General features: G+C 43.4%; 1 non-coding gene across 1 annotated transcript; it reads left to right on the plus strand.

Annotated features, from left to right (window-relative positions):
* Window positions 1-401: 401 nt before the first annotated feature.
* trnac-gca (transfer RNA cysteine (anticodon GCA)) lies at window positions 402-473 on the plus strand. The gene has a single exon. It is a non-coding gene; the product is annotated as a tRNA-Cys (tRNA).
* The last annotated feature ends 18,301 nt before the right edge of the window (window positions 474-18,774 follow it).

The raw sequence follows: 18,774 nt of genomic DNA on the forward strand, positions 1-18,774 counted from the left end.
CCTGCCTTCCCTTAACCTCCCATTCAGATCAAAAATCCTATCCGTAATGTCTTTGCCATGTTGTGTGACCTCTCTGAACCCATTGTTTCAGTCACTAACAAAGCCATCCCCGATCACTTCTCTATATCCATAATTGCGTACATCTCCCTTCCCCGTCAGTATGTTATTCAACATTTCAAGGTGCTAAACAATTTTCTCCTTGCTTTTTTTTTGTTTTACATGGCAGACGAACCTAACAGAATCTACAATTTCCAATCCCTTAGAATCTTAAATACTTCCTTGCAATCACTCATGTTAGAGCTGTTCTTATGATGGCTTATCAACCTAAAATATTAATTATGGGCAGCATTTTATAGCAGGATGGATGGCTTTGACTTTTATCAGCAAAACACCAAGCAAATGGGGGTATGGCTCAGTGGTAGAGCATTTGACTGCAGATCAAGAGGTCCCTGGTTCAAATCCAGGTGCCCCCTGGTTTTGGGATGGCACAGTGGTTAGCACTGCTGCCTCAAATCGCCAGGGACCCAGGTTCAATTCCAGCCTTGGGTCACGTGTTCTCCCCATGAATGTGTGGGTTTCCTACTGGTGCTCTGGTTTCCTTCCACAGGACAAAGATGTGCAAGTTAGGTGGATTGGCCATGCCAAATTGCCTCTTAGTGTCGCATGATGTGTAGGTTAAGAGGATTATTGGGATAAATGCATGGGGTTACAGGGATAGTGGGGTGGGTAAGAAAGTCTTATGGTTCCTATGGTTTCTAAAATAAGTCCGATGGTTTCTAAAATAAAGTTTAACACAATCCAGTCATGTACAGAGACAGTCAGTTGGAGCTTTAAGCTGTTAACTTGAGAACATTCAGAGATAGGAAAATATCTACAGTTATTGATTTAATTCTTGAGGCTGTTAAGCAGAAATTCCTGTTTTTTACTATTTCTATTCAAAAGAGAAAATATACCTGCATTTTCATAAAACCAGAATGCCCCAAACTGTTTGATGGCCAATGAAGTGCTTTTGAATGTTGTAATGTGGGAAACACAGCAGTCCATTTGTACACAGCCCTCTTCCACAAGTAGTAATGTGCTAAAATCCAGCTATTCTCTTTTTAGTGATGTTTGTTGAGGGGTAAACATTGGCTGGGACATGGGGAAAATTCACCTATTTTTCTTTGAAATTGTGCCTAGGGATGTTTTACATCCACTTGAGATGACAGGGCTGTGGTTTAACATTTCAGTTGAAGGATGAGTTCTCTGATAGACCAATTCCCCATTAATGCTGCATTGCAGTGTTAGTCTCGATTCAAGTCTTTGAAGTGTAACTTGAACCCACAACCTATGGCTCAAAGACAAAAGTGCTTCCAATGAGCTCCAATTAACATCTATACAATGATATTTCTCCCCAATTAAGTCGTAACCCATTGGATGAGGCAACTCTTACCCCAAAATTACTATTTGTATCACAGCCTTCATTTGAAAAGTATGCAAGCTTTTCAAAAGGAGAAGGAATGGCAAAATCACTGAAGTCCAAACATAACTCATCCACCACCTTAAACATTCACTCCCTCCACCATTGGTGTACCATGGCAGCAGTATGTGCCATCTACAAGATGCACCACAGCAACTCACAAAAGCTTCTTTAACTGTATCTTCTTCATCAACAACCTCTTACAGTCTAGACAAACCAGAGATGCAGGTTCATGGGAACAACATCACCTGCAAGCACCCCTCCAAGACATGCACCTTCATGACCTGGAAGTATATCATTGTTCCTTCATTGTCACTGGACTAACGTTTTGGAATTTCTGCCTAACAGCACTGTGGGTATACCATGGTAGTGGGTGTAGGTGTTGGCCATTGTTCAGTTTGTGAGTTCAAGTCCCACTCCAGTGAGTTGAGCACAACAATCTAGGTTGACACTCCAGGGCGCACTGCACTGTTAGAGGTACCAACTTTCCAAAAAGACAATGAACCAAGGTCCTGTCTGCTCCCTCTGGCAGTTACAACAGATTCCATGACAGTATTTCAAAGAAAATGAGGGGAATTATCCGTGGTGTCCTGGTCAATATTCGTTCCTCAAATCAACATTAGAAAAGCAGAATACCTGGTCGTTATCACATTGCTGTTAGTCTGAGCTTGTGTTGCATAAATTGGTCGCTGTATTTTCTATTTTACAACAGTGACGACACTTCAAAAGTGCTTCATTATCTATAGAGTACTTTGGGACATCATGAAGTCCTGAAAGGTGCTGCCCAATGCAAATCTTTGCTTCTCGACACCACAAGGACTATGATCAGAAAGGCAGATCACCATGATCAACTTGAGGGCAATTAGAAATGGGCAATAACTGCTGACCTTGTACACATCGCATGATCAAATAAAAGATAGTGCTCAGGAGAAAAACTACTCATTTATAGCATTGAATTTAAGAACCATAGTGTGGCAGCCCCCGATGTATAAGTCATTTCCCAAAGTTTCAGTTTCAGTTTCTTATTCCTTGATTTTACAACAAAGTTCAGAATTCACTCAGGCTGATTAAACTGTGTAAATTTGATATCATTCAGCTCGTATGTGCAGTGAGACACTCACTGTTGCTGTCAAACATGTCATATTCATAACTTTACACTGTGCTCATGTGGAAGCTTCTGGAACTGTCTTTATTTATTTAAAATGGACACAGATGAACTGCTGAGATGGCTGCCAAAGGGTAAGGTGACCTTTGCTTATTCCACATGGATTATCAAGCTTCCAGGAAGTTCCGAATTGAATAACCATGGGCAAGGACCTCCCCCTGGAATGGACATACCAATGTTATCTGTGGAATTCACATCTGCCATTGTTTGAATCTTACACAAAACACAGGGCTGGACTTTACATGCCTCTGCTGGCCATGTTTTTGGTGTGGTATGCAAAATAGTTGGGGGGGGGGGCGGGTGCGGAGGCCGGGGGGAGAAAATGACCAACCCACCACCTCTCTGTCTACCCCAATTCTACTCTCTTAAAATGGTAGGTGAGTGGGTGCCAAAATCGGCAGCCTGTCTGCCATTTTTAAATAAATAATTAGGGGCCAATTGAACTAGTTAACAAGCCATTTGACCCACACCATAATATGGTTGGCCCTGTTTTATGCATTTTGAAAGGGCAGGAAGGAAGGGGGTCTTCTAACTTCAGGGAGTGTCCTTTGTGCATCTAGGTGGCAGTCCCCTAAGATAGTATCCCCCTTCTTTCTTCCCACCCACCTGCTCTGTAAACCAACTCCCCCACCCCTTTCCAAACTCCCAAACCCTCACCAGCTCGTACCCAGAACTTCTTTTTCTCCGGGATCTATCCCTCCTTTTTCCACTCCGAGTTGCACTCCCAGCAGCACCCACTAACGTGCTGTTGACACTGCCAGGACTGCTGGAACTGCCAGCCAACCAGATTGGCCAGAAGCTCCCAAGGATGGAACTTCCTCCCAATTCGGGGCAGAAGTTCCACTGGGAGCCTATTTAGCCATCATACAGCACATTATGGCTGCAGGATGGGCTGAGGTTCAGCAAGTCAGCTCCACGCTGATTATAATTCCAGTGTACAAACCATCTACCCCCTTCTGCAGACCACAGAGTAATTGATGGTCATAAAGTCACAGAGTCATAGAGGTTTACAGCATGGAAACAGGCCCTTCAGCCCAACTTATCCATGCTGCCCTTTTTCTTAACAACTAAGCTAGTCCCAATTGCCCGCATTTGGCCCATATCCCTCTTTACCCATCTTACTCATGTAACTGTCTAAACACCTTTTAAAAGATAAAATTGTACCCACCTCTACTACTACCTCTGGCAGCTTGTTTCAGACACTCACCACCCTCTGTGTGAAGAAATTGCCCCTCTGGACCCTTTTGTATCTCTCCCCTCTCACCTTAAACCTATGCTCTCTAGTTTTAGACTCCCCTACATTTGGGAAAAGATATTGACTATCTAGCTGATCTATACCCCTCATTATTTTATAGACCTCGATAAGATCATCCCTAAGCCAGAGAAAATAGTCCCAGTCTATCCAGCACCTCCTTATAACTCAAACCATCATGTCCCGGTAGTATCCTAGTAAATCTTTTCTGTACTCTTTCTAGTTTAATAATATCCTTTCTATATTAGGGTGACCAGAACTGTGCACAAGTGTGGCCTTACCAATGTCTTGTACAACTTCAGCAAGACGTCCCAACTCCTGTATTCAATATTCTGACCAATTAAACCAAGCATGCCGAATGCCTTCTTCATCATCCTGTCCACCTGTGACTCCACTTTCAATGAGATATGAACATGTACTCCTAGATCTCTGGGCGGCACGGTAGCACAGTGGTTAGCACTGCTGCTTCACAGCTCCAGGGTCCCAGGTTCGATTCCCGGCTCGGGTCACTGTCTGTGTGGAGTTTGCACATTCTCCTCGTGTCTGCGTGGGTTTCCTCCGGGTGCTCCGGTTTCCTCCCACAGTCCAAAGATGTGCGGGTTAGGTTGATTGGCCAGGTTAAAAATTGCCCCTTAGTGTCCTGGGATGCGTAGGTTAGAGGGATTAGTGGGTAAAATATGTGGGGTGGGATTGTGGTCGGTGCAGACTCGATGGGCCGAATGGCCTCCTTCTGCACTGTAGGGTTTCTATGATGATTTCTTTGTTCTATAACTCTCCCCAACGCCCTAGCTTTAAGCCATTGTGGGTGGACAATGGCCATTCGATATGCAACCAAAACTAGCTTCTGATACCAAGATCTTTTGTCATCCCAACACCCAGAAGAGACCTGGGCAAACTACAGATGAGCAGTGACAAGAGAATAGCTGCAGAGAAAGGCTGTGCCACCTTTGCCTTTGCAGAACTATCAGTCATCCACCTGACTGAGAAGATGACTCTGAAACAAGCTGCAAGTCAATAAGCAGCCAAGAACTTAATGTGTTCCAGTTTCAAAGTTCACCTGAGAATCAATCTCCTAGATGTTCAGCAACAAGAAATCTTGCAACCTACTGTGAACCTTCACTTTACAAGAACGTCACCGCAACTTTAGATGATCAAAATCATTCAAGAAATCATAGAGCTGCCACATTGAAGACCAGAAATCATAATTCAGAGACTGAATGAATTGTGATTTCTAAAGTGCACTATCTTTAATGTGTGCATGTGTGTATGTTGCGTTAATCTGAGAAAAGTGTGTGAGACTAAATGGGTGGGATTTTACGGCCTTGCTCATCCTGAAACCATAAAATCCTGCCCGGGGTCAACGGATCTTCCCATTGCCCGCCCCTCGCCTGCTCCAATTCCCGTGGCGGGCGGGAGTGGGGCGGTAAAATTCCAGCCAATAACTTTCTTTATTTTAAACGCACAAGAAACCTGCTGCTGAATTATTTAATTGGCACTTTAAGGGTTAGAAAATGCACAACTCTTTCCATACAAAACAAATTGAATATAGATAGGAAGAATGCAGCTAGATTCTGTCCATGGCATTGTTCATTGACATTTCCTTGTGGCTCTTGCCAAGAGACCAGTGCACATCCAACTTCAATGGTAAGTGAATTTTCTTTCCAGCTACTCACTGAAAAGTTATATGAACTTTGAAAAGGCTCCTTACGAAAAGATTTTCAAAGTTTTCTAACATTCACACACATATTACTTAATGTTTACACTGATCTGAGTCAGGAAAAAAAAATGCATTTTCAAACAATGGGACTTTGACCAAAGCAAACATTTCTTGCACAGTTCAGTTTAAACAGTATTTCGGCACTCGAATGTGAAGCATTCTTGGTAGATCCAGTTGCTAGGAAAATGGTTTGGGTAGAGCCCTTCCATTCACAGCTTTCACAGTTTGCTGCAAAGGCAAAATTCTTTAAAATGATTTCTAACTGACAGAGGCATTCGCTTTTAGTCCAATATTTCTCATTTTTGTTGGACAAAAACCACAGAATAGTCATATCGCAGACTTAGCTGAAAACTAAGTCAACAAATAAAAATGAAGTAAAGCAGTGCTCTTTATCTTTCTAGGCATCTTTCTCTTTTTTTGCCGATCACGCTGTCCTAGTTTGGCGTGGCAGACACATCACTGCTGGGCCCGTATCGATGCTACTCTTGAACCATCAACTAGCTGTTTTTTACTTGCAAGTCATTGATTTAGATACGGATCTTGGTTTCAAAGAATATTACAGCACAGAAACAGACCATTTGATCTACCAAGTTTGAACTGATGTCTTTTCCTCATCTGATTCTGCATAATTCTCATGTAGTCTTAACCAACCAACCTGGCTTTAAAAGGTTTCTGCTTCAACTGTAGTTTGTGGCAGAAAGTTACATGTTGTAACCACCCTCTACATAAAGAAATATGTTTCACTATGCCTTTTCAAACATTTGTGATTATTATTTAAGAATTGCTGAAAAAAGACACATATTGTCAAAGTTTTTCATTTTCCACTCATCAGGACAATTCACAAGAAGACCAAAAGTAATGGGAACAACAATTTATACTACATGAGAGGAGAGTACTGATTGGTTGGCACATGGACCCTTATTGGCACAAGGGATTGCCATATCTTAAGTGTGTGTCCTCTGTTACCATTTCCTCAATCCGTGAAAATAATGGGATAGATTTTCAACTTGCCCTCGGGTATAGAATTGGTTTTGTAGATCTGCCACTCACATGGAAACTGTTGTATTTCAAATTTCCATTGATTTGAATATCTACCCCATAATATCAATATTTACTGCATCATAAAGCTGCGTACTTTTGAAGACTCCCATCTGGCCATCTTTCAACCTTCACAACTCTGGTGAATAAAGATTTAAAATCACCAATCTCTCTTCATACCTGGAACCCTTCATTCCTGATAACATCATAGTCAACTCACAGGCATCGGGATGCAACATCTGTGCGTTTTCCTCCTTCCTTCTAACCACCAGGGCACCAAAAAATTATTTCAGGTGAAATTGCAACTTACATTGCACTTCTTTCGATTTATACAGTATTTGCTGTTCATACGGCAAATCTCCTCGACATTGGAGAGACAAAACGTAGATTGGGTGAACACTTTGAGAAGTACCCTTCACTCAGTCCCTGGGTGTTACGCCAATATTCCACTCACCTGTCATCTGAATTGTCCTCCCCAATTCCATTCCAACTTCTCTACATACACAACCTCCTCTGCTGTTCCAATGAAACTCCATGTAAGCTCAAGCAACAAGATTCCACCTTACGATTTGACGCATTATAATGTTCCATAATCAACACTGAGTTCAACAATTTCAAATCATAATTTCTGCCCCCATTTCTTTTCCTTCTCTCTTTGTTCTTTGGTTTTGGACATCAGCTTTTGCCGATGATTCCACTGCTTTCCATTTACATCTCCTGCAGATCTATCTTTTGTTTCTTTACTTATTATATTACCATCTACTTTTGCCTTTCACCACCATCCATTTTGTCATTTAACTTCTTCCTTCTTCCACCCCATCATGGATCATTCCTTTTCTTTTTTTCCGCACCCCCGTTTCTCTGCCTCTTCAAACCTGTAACATCTCTAACCTTTGCTATTTCTTCTGTGTTCTGAAACCCAAACTTCTCTTAGCATTGAGCTCGGAGGTCAGGAACTCCTGACATGTGCAGGCTGGGAGTGGGCTGCACCCTCACAGTTTGGCATCTTTACATTCTTCATGCCCAGGGCAGGCCCCATGCACCTGCACATAAAGGAAAAAAGAAGAAGAGTATGAAAATCTCAGGGAATTTGAGAGGATGAAGAGCACTATAGCCAGGAAGTGTGCCAGACAGGGGACAAGGGGAGTGGACAGGGAGAGGTCCCAAAAGATCTGCAGGAGATGTAAATGGAAAGTAGTTTGGTGAAAGTCCTTGGTGAGGGGCAAAGGTAGGGGACAGAAACCGGTTCCAGTTAAGTCAAGGTAAAAAAGAAAGGAGCAGAGAAAATGGCTCCAAGTTAGAAAGAATTATTGGGAACAGGTTTTATGCAAAGAAAGCTCAGGTAAAGCCCTGGCAATTGATGAGGGCTGTTGGACCCATTCAGCGTGGCAGAAGATCTGCGTTTGTGCCTGTAATTTAGTACTTGGTTATAAACATGGGAATCCAGGGGAACCAAATCTAGGGAGACAAGATTGAAACCCTACAAGGTGGACCGTCACTGATGCCATCCAAATCTGATAATCAAAGAGGACTCAGGAAAAACCCTAGAGATTCAAGAAGGCACCTGAAGATTGATGACTCAGTGTTCTAGCCCACTGGGGAAAAAGGTACCCCTTTGGAGCATTAGTGTTCTGCGTGGCAAGGTGAAAGAGCTGAAATTGTACTTGTAAGTTGATGTTTGAGTGTACTTGGAAATTCAGGGCAATAGAATCTCAGAAGGCGAGATTGAAACCCTATGGGTTGGGCCATCGTTGAAGCCGGCCGAGTTAGAGCGGGTTTTGGAGAGAATTCCAAGGCAAGATCTTTGAAGGTGAAGATTGGAAACTCTCTTGAGAAAGACAATGTTTCAGAGATTGTTTGACTCCCAGTAATACTGATGTCTGGGTGGATTGTTGAGAAATCCATGGAATCTATTTTGGTCGCATCTGGTCTTGGATTCTCCTGCCATCTTTCACAAACTTATCTTTATGTGCCATACTTCCAATTAGGCAAATTTCAATGAGCAGAATTTATTATTACCGGCAAACAGTTATATATCCCTGTGCCTGATGGATGAGCCTTTATATGCAAATTGCTGTAAGCACAGCACTGAAATGATGCAGTTCCCTCTATAGCGCATCTGGGCCTGGATGCATAAGACAAGCAATATCTCCTTAATGAATCAGAATTAAGAATTATTAATGAATAGTGCAGAATCTAATCCAGGAAGTATATATTACACTAGGTGGCACTGCCAGGGGCAGGCCCTTTGTGGGGAGCATATTGGGGTTTCCCCTTATTTGTGATTGGAGGGGGGAAGATGCTTCAATGCCTGTGAGGGTGGTCATCTGTGTACATGGGGGGTTTATTTTTAGCATAGATTGAGGCACCCTTTAAAAGTGGTGCCTGATCTCCACGGAGCCGGCCTTACTGGTTCTATCAGTTCCTGCCCTGCTACAGTGATGGTGCAAACCATCCCCCAGATTCTCCGTGCACTGAGTGACAGAAAATCTGGAGTGAAAACACGGCTGTGCATCTGGAGAGATAGAGGCCAATTTTCAGTCTGAACTGACACTGACAAATGTGATGGAACTTCAACCCAATGAGGCAGCCTTCGCACAGACTCCAACGAAACAACGCTGATCAGCTCTCTCCAGCCTGAGGAATTTCTATTCATTCTGTCACATCCATCATAGGGCCTGCTGATGGTGACCAATTGGCGCTTGTACAACCTTCACTTGTTGGCCTGAAAGTTTATGAGAGAGGTCAGGGATGATCATCCTGGCTATTTTCCCTTCCTTTCTGTTAATCCGTGTTTATAGTGCAGTCAATAGTTCCCTTCACACTGCAGCCAAAATGCGGAATTAAACATGTGGGAAATTATGGAAGAAAATTTCCATGCTTCACAGCATCAAACTTTCAAACAAAATTCAGAAATTGATGACAGTTTAGGTTTCAAACAATATAATTGTCTTGAAGTAGTTGACCTCTGTGAAAGAAGGCAGCAATGAGTTTTAAAGTGGTTTCTGACACTGAATAGATCTGAAATGGGCAAACATGGAGTTTTCTGACAAATGTATTTGGGATAGCTCCCCAGAGGTCGATGTCCCTGTGCCAGATTCCCTTTATTTACAAATTCAATTCCACTCCTAAGAGTGCTTCGGGCACAGACTCAGAATCTGGAGTGCCAATATCCCTGATGCTCCTCAATATATATATAGAGGTGAGACTCCCTGATTGGGCAGGCAATCATTACCTCAATCAGGGAGCTCATACTCCAAGAGGCCAACCTCATGGTCATTGCCGAGATCATTACAGTATTGAAGCTGCATTGGAGTATTGATAGCAACGTGCAGGAATCTAAAAGCACATTTGATAAAATGAGTTGCAAATTGGAGTCAAACACCCATGTTTAGTTAAACCCATAACAATTCTGAGAAACAACATTCCATGCATGAAGCAGGCATATTTTATACTTATTTCCATTTAAAACAAATTCAGCTAACATATTTTGTGAACTGAAGCTTGGATTCTCATAATGAACAAACACTGCATCATTTGTTGCTCACAGCGAGTGTCAGTATTAGGCTCATTCTGTGTGGGATAGCTACCACATATTGAAAATGATGACAAATGTCCAGCGTGAGAATGCTTTTCCAGCAGTGAAAACTCCCCACCCCGACCTTCTGAATCAGACATTCAAGACTGATATAAATAACTCGTGTGGCTTTGACTGCTCGTCTGCAAACTCAGACATGCGCACGCATCCTCAGTCTACTTAGCTGGACGAAACTGTTGCTATGATAGCATCATCCATTCAGCCAGCTTTGCAAATTTTTGGAGGTCACAGCAGAAGAGAGGTTGCCAGTGCACCAACACGCACCTGTGATGTGAGTCAAGCTTTGGAGAAGTAGAAACTGTAAGTGTAACACATCAATGAATCAGAAACCAATGAGGTTTGGTTCACCTTTTCAATCATCCAAATTTCCCCCCCATCCCTCAGTCCCCAGTCCCGGGTTCCTGCAGGTGCTAATTCAGACAGGCTATGTTTCAGAATGTGTCCTCTCTCTCGTTAGAGCCCAGGCAGTGAACCTTGGTAAGTTTTTTGACCGGTTGATGCTGGTGGGTTGAAAATGACGACCAGTCCTTTCTTTTCCTAATATCAGATGGCAGATACTGGATTGGAATGAAGTATGTCTTAATCCCAGGGAACCTGAAACCTAATCATAAGAATCTTACAACTATCTCAGTTACGATCTGCTCAGACCCGCGATCAAAACAGGGACCTCTGTACAATTTTAGTTTTATGTACAGTAGTAAACTTATCAATCGGACAAATCATTTTTCTCCTCCAAGTTCTAGCTATTAATTTTTTAACAAAAGCTGATCTTTGCTCAGATCTCTCTTGCTGAAACCCTGGAGCCGGATGCATTGATTCAGGGTAAGATAAGGCAGGTCAAGGACAAAGAAAGGTCATTTTTCCCATTGCAACTCACGAGTGTATTAACTCTCCAATCACACCGCTATTAATCTGCATTGATAACTTGTTGCAACAGAAATTGCTGGGAATTTGTGCCCTGAGAATGACTGTGCCGCACTCATAGAATCATAGAATCCCTACAGTGCAGAAGAGGCCATTCAACCCATCAAGTCTGCACCAAGTATCTTACCGAAGCCCTCTCTCCACTCTCTCCCTGTAACTCCACACATTTCCCATGAACAATCCATCTAACCTACATATCTTAGGACACTAGCGGGAAATTTAGCATGGCCAATCTAATTAGCCTGCACACCTTTGGACTTTGGGAGGAAGCCAGAGCACCTGGAGGAAACCCACGCAGGCATGGGGAGAGTGTGCAAACTCCCACAGACAGTCATCCAAGGCCAGAATCGAACCCAGGTCCCTGGAGCTGTGAGGCAGTGTAGCAGTTTGCAGAGTAAAAGAGACATGGCATAAAGTACATAATGCTGCCAATATTAGTAGTAGGCCAGAATATCAGTCTGAAAGATGTGCTGGTTAGGTGCATTGGCCATGCTAAATTCTCCATCAGTGTACCCGAACAGGTGCCAGAGTGTGGTGACTAGGTGATTTTCACAGTGACTTCATTGCAGTGTTAATGTAAGCCTACTTGTGACACTAATAAATAAACTCTAAACTTTAAACTTTATTGGACAGATTTTAGAAATCAACAGAGAATGACTAAAGATAATAAAAAGGGACAAAAATTAGAGTATGAGGGAAAGTTGGTTCGAAATATAAAAACACATAGAAAGAGTTTCTACAAATAATTAAAATGGAAAAGAGCACCTAAAGTGAGCATGGGTCCCTTAGAGGGTAAGAATGTGAAATTAAGAATGGGGAACAAGGAAATGGCAGAAGCGTTGGACAGATATTTTGTGTCTGTCTTCACTAAGAAGACACAAAAACATACCAAGAGTACTTGAAAATCAAGAGATAAAAGGGAGAGGAATTTAAAACAATCACAATCACTGGAAAAAAGATGCTGGGAAAGCAATTGGCACAGTGGCACAGTGGTTAACACTGCTGCCTCACAACGCCAGGAACCTGTGTTCAATTCCAGCCTTTGTTGACTGTCTGTGTGGAGTTTGCACGTTCTCCCTGTGTCTGTGTGGGTTTCCTCCGAATGAACTGGTTTCCTTTTACACTCCAAAGATATGCGAGTTAGGTTGATTGGCCATGCTAAATTTCCCCTTAGTCGGGGGATAAGAAGGGCAAAAACATGGGTTCACGGGGCTAGGGCCCTGATGTGATTGTTGTTGGTGCAGGCTCGATAGGCTGAATGGCCTCCTTCTGCATTACAAAGAACAAAGAACAAAGAACAGTACAGCACAGGAAACAGGCCCTTCGGCCCTCCAAGCCTGTGCCACTCCTTGGTCCAACTAGACCAATCGTTTGTATCCCTCCATTCCCAGCCTGCTCATGTGACTATCCAGATAAGTCTTAAACGATGTCAGCGTGCCTGCCTCCACCACCCTACTTGGCAGCGCATTCCAGGCCCCCACCACCCTCTGTGTAAAAAACGTCCCTCTGATATCTGAGTTATACTTCGCCCCTCTCAGCTTGAGCCCATGACCCCTTGTGATCGTCACCTCCGACCTGGGAAATAGCTTCCCACTGTTCACCCTATCTATACCCATCATAATCTTGTACACCTCTATTAGATCTCCCCTCATTCTCCGTCTTTCCAAGGAGAACAACCCCAGTCTACCCAATCTCTCCTCATAGCTAAGACCCTCCATACCAAGCAACATCCTGGTAAACCTTCTCTGCACTCTCTCTAACGCCTCCACGTCCTTCTGGTAGTGCGGCGACCAGAACTGGACGCAGTACTCCAAATGTGGCCTAACCAGCGTTCTATACAGCTGAATCATCAGACTCCAGCTTTTATACTCTATACCCCGTCCTATAAAGGCAAGCATACCATATGCCTTCTTCACCACCTTCTCCACCTGTGTTGCCACCTTCAAGGATTTGTGGACTTGCACACCTAGGTCCCTCTGTGTTTCTATACTCCTGATGACTCTGCCATTTATTGTATAACTCCTCCCTACATTATTTCTTCCAAAATGCATCACTTCGCATTTATCTGGATTAAACTCCATCTGCCACCTCTCCGCCCAATTTTCCAGCCTATTTATATCCTGCTGTATTGCCCGACATTGCTCTTCGCTATCTGCAAGTCCAGCCATCTTCGTGTCATCCGCAAACTTGCTGATTACACCAGTTACACCTTCTTCCAAATCATTTATATATATCACAAATAGCAGAGGTACAGAGCCCTGCGGAACACCACTGGTCACAGACCTCCAGCCGGAAAAAGACCCTTCGACCACTACCCTCTGTCTCCTATGGCCAAGCCAGTTCTCCACCCATCTAGCCACTTCTCCTTGTATCCCATGAGCCTTAACCTTCTTAACCAACCTGCCACGTGGGACTTTGTCAAATGCCTTACTGAAATCCATATAGACGACATCCACGGCCCTTCCTTCATCAACCGTTTTTGACACTTCCTCAAAAAACTCCACCAAATTTGTAAGGCACGACCTCCCTCTTACAAAACCATGCTGTCTGTCACTAATGAGATTGTTCCGTTCTAAATGCACATACATCCTGTCTCTAAGAATCCTCTCCAACAACTTCCCTACCACGGACGTCAAGCTCACCGGCCTATAATTTCCTGGGTTATCCCTACTACCCTTCTTAAACAACGGGACCACATTCGCTATCCTCCAATCCTCAGGGACCTCACCCGTGTCCAAAGAAGCGACAAAGATTTCCGTCAGAGGCCCAGCAATTTCATCTCTCGTCTCCCTGAGCAGTCGAGGATAGATGCCATCAGGCCCTGGGGCTTTGTCAGTTTTAATGTTCCCTAAAAAACCTAACACTTCCTCTCTTGTAATGGAGATTTTCTCTCATTGTTGGGATGCTATCATCTCCTATGATCTAAAGGTTTACAAGTCCTCTGGGACTGGGTAACCTTCATCCTGGGGTCTTAACAGTGGTAGCTGCAAAGCCAGTAGATGCTTTGGGTTTTCTGTGTGCGCCCGTGGCGTGTTCCATGGCGGTGGAGGTGACCCGCCATTGGCTGGCGGTGGAATCTTCTGATCCTACTCCTGTCAATGGGGTTTCCCATTCTAGGCAGCTTCCAGTGCTGGGAAACCCATTGTGGGGGTTCACCGTCAGCGGAACTGGAAGACCCTGTCGGTGAGAACAGCCTGAAAACTCTGGCCATTGGTTGCCATCATTCAAAATTCCCTAGATTCAAAGCTTTATAACAAAGGTTATGTACTACATAGAACATAGAACAGTACAGCACAGAACAGACCCTTCGGCCAACGACGTTGTGCCGAGCTTTATCTGAAACCAAGATCAAGCTATCCGAATCCCTATCATCCTGGTGTGCTCCATGTGCCTATCCAATAACCGCTTAAATGTTCCTAAAGTGTCTGACTCCACTATCACTGCAGGCAGTCCATTCCACACCCCAACCACTCTCTGTGTAAAGAACCTACTTCTGATATCCTTCCTATATCTCCCACCATGAACCCTATAGTTATACCCCCTTGTAATAGCTCCATCCACCCGAGGAAATAGTCTTTGAACGTTCCCTCTATCTATCCCCTTCATCATTTTATAAACCTCTATTAAGTCTCCCCTCAGCCTCCTCCGCTCCAGAGAGAACAGCCCTAGCTCCCTCAACCTTTCCTCATAAGACCTACCCTCCAAACCAGGCAGCATCCTGGTAATCTCCTCTGCACTCTTTCCAGCGCTTCCACATCCTTCTTATAGTGAGGTGACCAGAACTGCACACAATATTCCAAATGTGGTCTCACCAAGGTCCTGTACAGTTGCAGCATAACCCCACGGCTCTTAAACTCCAACCCCCTGTTAATAAAAGCTAACACACTATAGGCCTTCTTCACAGCTCTATCCACTTGAGTGGCAACCTTTAGAGATCTGTGGATATGAACCCCAAGATCTCTCTGTTCCTCCACAGTCTTCAGAACCCTACCTTTGACCCTGTAATCCACATTTAAATTAGTCCTACCAAAATGAATCACCTCACATTTATCAGGGTTAAACTCCATTGGCCATTTTTCAGCCCAGCTTTGCATCCTATCTATGTCTCTTTGCAGCCTACAACAGCCCTCCACCTCATCCACTACTCCACCAATCTTGGTGTCATCAGCAAATTTACTGATCCACCCTTCAGCCCCCTCCTCTAAGTCATTAATAAAAATCACAAAGAGCAGAGGACCAAGCACTGATCCCTGTGGCACTCCGCTAGCAACCTGCCTCCAGTCCGAAAATTTTCCATCCACCACCACCCTCTGTCTTCGATCAGACAGCCAGTTACCTATCCAATCGGCCAACTTTCCCTCTCCCACACCTCCTTGCTTTCATCATAAGCCATGCGTGTATTTTATGCAGTTTCAAATGTTCTTTAATTTTAAACATTTTTTTCCCGCAATCCTGCATTCACTGGTCTTTCCTCTAATCTTCTTTGTCCATTTCCATTTCATGCAAAGAAAAGGATGGTATCAGATCATCTGCCTGTGCATAGTTGTTGCAAACTCATTGCAGTTTCTTCAATCAACTATGACTTAATCCTCTAGCTCCTGCTTTCATAAATATATCCCATTAGAGGGTAGCACTTAATATGTTTCCTCAGAAAATCTTTGGTTGCATTTTTTCCCGAATGGCTCCATAGCATAATGCTAAAAGAAATCATCAATAAATCTTGGGCTGTTTGAAAATGACTTAAAGTGCTAAAGTTTCACAAAAACAAAATGAAGCAAAAATATGAGTTAATAATATTTCAATGGGATGGGCAAGTTATCTCATCTCGATGCAAGTGGGCATTCCACAAATTCGACAGGGTAACTAACTGATCCTGAAAAGAATACTGTCTGGTAGGATATGTGGAAATGTATCAGGCTTCACCGCATCTCCAATTTCAAACATAGAACCCTTGTTTAGTTTTAAATTTGCAAAACAGAGGGTGGAATTTTTTAATACTTATTGAAATTATGCTAATGTTAAATAAAATTTAATAGGACATTGCTTGCAAAACCTAAATAGCTTTTTTGTCGTGTGAGGGGTGAGGGCGGCACGGTGGCACAGTGGTTAGCACTGCTGCCTCAATGCGCCAGGGACCCGGGTTTGATTCCCAGCTTGGGTTACTGTCTGGGCAGAGTCCGCACGTTCTCCCTGTGTCTGCGTGGGTTTCCCCCGGGTGCACCGGTTTCCTCCCACAGACGTGAAAGACGTGATGGTTAGGTGCATTGGCCATGTTAAATTCTCCCTCAGAGTACCTTCTCTTCAATTCCTAATGGCTGAGATATTTAATGGTCATTGGAATCCAGGCAATGGACACACATCCTTTGTCAAGGATGGTGGAGCAGTGAGAGTCATGTGACATGTGCCTCGGGCTTGTGGAACAAGTAATATTGCCTTGCTGAACTGAAAAGCTCAGTCTGCTGTTTAATATCTGACCAGAAAGCCACGCAAAAAGAATTCTGACAACGTTAAACACCCAGCCCCATCTACATTGTTTCTGTTGGAAATTCTGTGCCATTGCCCACAAGACTGATTCATCTCTGAGTGTCTATCTCATTTTGTGAAGTCTACACCAGCGGAACAGTGAATTCTACAATGTGAGCTTTAGTCTGCCAACCTCTCTGAAGGAAGACCTCATTGGGCTCTGGAGCTCACGCAAACAAATATTTCCTTCCTCTGCAGTGTCCAGGGTGTAAAACATATTTCTTCTATCCCTTTCTTTACTGTCTGAGAGTGGAGTGTGGAGGTGGTGTTGTAACTCTCCTTTTGCATTTCGAATATGTGCAATACGCTAACCCATTTTTTGGTTCAGCCTATCTCGAGTTTATTCTGAGGTTATTAATAGAAAATTGGAATGCACCAAAAGCGAGTGTTTGGAAAATGTGCCACTGCTTATAAAGAGGGAAATAAATCATAACACCTCACTGTTTATGGACGGGTGGTGACAGGAGAAATTAGTGCTGCTTAAATTAATCCCCCTCCTGTCTGTAACTGTTGTAAATTAGGGTCTGTCTCAGCACCACAGTGTGATACAACTACAGATCTAAGGAGAGAGAGATTTCCCTGGGTGTAATGGAAATCAATGACTTCACAACGTGACCCAACAGATGGGTTTGAATAATTAAATGTGGGGAATGTGTCTCCATTCACATGCCCATTCTCTGTTTTATGATATCCAAGTGCCTTGCTGTGCTCTTCGACCACTCTGTCCTTCTCCTCACCCTCCTCTCCTGCCTATAAGTATTGGGACCTCAATATTAAAACTGAATATGGGTGGCACGGTGGTTAGCACTGCTGCCTCACAGCGCCAGGGACCCAGGTTCACTGTCTGTGTGGAGTTTGCACGTTCTCCCAGTGTCTGTGTGGGTTTCCTCCGGTTGCTCTGGTTTCCTCCCACAGTGCAAAGCTGTACCGGTTAGGTGGATTGGCCATGCTAAAGTGCCCCTTAGTGTCAAGGGGATTAATAGGATAAGTATGAGGGATTGCGGGGTAAGGGCCCAGTGCAGGCCCGATGGGCTGAATGGCCTCCTTCTGCACTGTAGGGATTCTATGAACTTTCCATTCTATGATTTAATGCATGTGTGGAATTAAAATTTGCAAAAACAAGGGAACAGCAGTTTGACTAAATGAACTTTGTTCCCATATAATTTACTTAACTGGTGCTTGCAGCTCACTGTCTGAAATGCTGCCAGAATATGCAAACTGGACATCATAACAAAAACAGCCATTTTGTAGTCAGTGTTAACTAGACCACTAATGTGAACATTTCTTTCACCATTTGTTTTAATTTGATTCAGATATTTGTTCAAAGTGGTCCAGCTGGTACAGCAAGGTTTTAAGTAAAAACAAGTGCACTGTATTCTCTTCATAGAGAATGCAGGTGGCGGGGGTGGGATTTTCTCCTTCTTATTGGAATAATTGTGTATATTTGAGAAGGAAGCAGAAATGACTTTAATTGGATGTGCTCAAAGCAAAGGAAGCTTTATTATTAATTATATTATTATTAATTATAATGTGTGACAGCGAAACAAATCTAAGTAACGTTGCATGCTGACATGTTCGTTAGGGAAGAGGGTTCAGTCTATTTGATGTTTATAATTGTTCTGCCTATTCCAGTGATGAGTTATTTGTTCAATGTTTAACATCAGTGACAAGGAACTATTTTCAACTATTTATCAGCACCAGCACTGACTGCTCTCCATTGTTACTTGCAATCCACTGCAGGCCACAGAGACCTAGAATATAAGTCACAAGATCACTGGTGTCACTTCTTTCTGCAAACATGTTGTAAACCCTGCTGTGCAACCTTAATGTACATGGGAAAGATTCATCTGGGCATTTTTCTTGACTGCAAATTATTTTCCTTCAGCAGTTCCGAACAAAACTTTCCGAACAAACCAAGAGTCACAATTCCCTTTCATGCCTTTTTTTCCTTTTTCCCATCATACTTGATGCTAATGAGTGCATATGTCCACATGAGCACAGTTGCTCGCTTTCTTCCGAGTTGCCTCAGTTGTTGTTTTGCTTCGGCCAGGCAATGTGACTTTTGGAATGCAATGTGAGATACATCTACCACCCACCA

Source organism: Mustelus asterias, chromosome 5, assembly GCF_964213995.1.
Source record: "Mustelus asterias chromosome 5, sMusAst1.hap1.1, whole genome shotgun sequence".
Lineage (NCBI taxonomy): Eukaryota > Metazoa > Chordata > Chondrichthyes > Carcharhiniformes > Triakidae > Mustelus > Mustelus asterias.